The sequence below is a fragment of the Chrysochloris asiatica genome, unplaced genomic scaffold (genome assembly GCF_000296735.1).
Source record: "Chrysochloris asiatica unplaced genomic scaffold, ChrAsi1.0 scaffold00035, whole genome shotgun sequence".
Lineage (NCBI taxonomy): Eukaryota > Metazoa > Chordata > Mammalia > Afrosoricida > Chrysochloridae > Chrysochloris > Chrysochloris asiatica.
Genome location: NW_006408553.1, coordinates 13506888 through 13507621, shown reverse-complemented (window position 1 = coordinate 13507621; position 734 = coordinate 13506888).

The following is a 734-nucleotide window of genomic DNA, read 5'->3' as shown; positions in this document are numbered from 1 at the left end:
TCATTCTTTCAGATGGGTCCTCGGTGAATGCTGGTTCCCTCAGGCAGGCTTGCTCCGAAGAGGGAGAAATGGCTATCCTCTGGAACCAGATTTTGATTTTTAGTCTGGATTCCTGGAACCTTGATAAGTGCAGCTTAGATTTCTTCCATCAGTACCACTGAATCTTGATTATATGCTACCTGTTTTTAAAAAAATCTTTTTATTGGGAACTGAGTGAAGTTTTACAGAGCAAATCATATACTTTGCTTAATTACAATGATTACAACCCCCTCCATATACCATATGTTAACACAATTTACGTCTATTTCTTTCAACTCTTGCACTCCTCCCTGTATCCTGCTACCTTCATCTTTCCTCTGCCAACCTCCCTCTTGTTATATAATACCTGCTTCATCACCCTTGTTAACATGTGTCTCTACCCTTTAGCCCATGAAAAAGTCCTCCTTCTCCCCTGCTCCTCCCAGTAACCATCACAAGTTGTTTCATTTAGCAAGAAAATATTTTCTTAACATTTTTCATTGTGGTCTCCTACAATAGTTGCCCTTTTGTTATTGACTAAATTTTGTAAGGATTTTTGTTTTCTTTATTTTGAGGTGTCCATACTGAAGGCTAAGGACCTCTGGTAGCATAGTGGTTACAAATCGGGCTGCGAACCTAAAGGTCAGCGGTTCGAAACTACCAGCTGCTCCGCGGGAGAAAGATGAGGATTTCTACTCCCGTAAGGATTTACACCC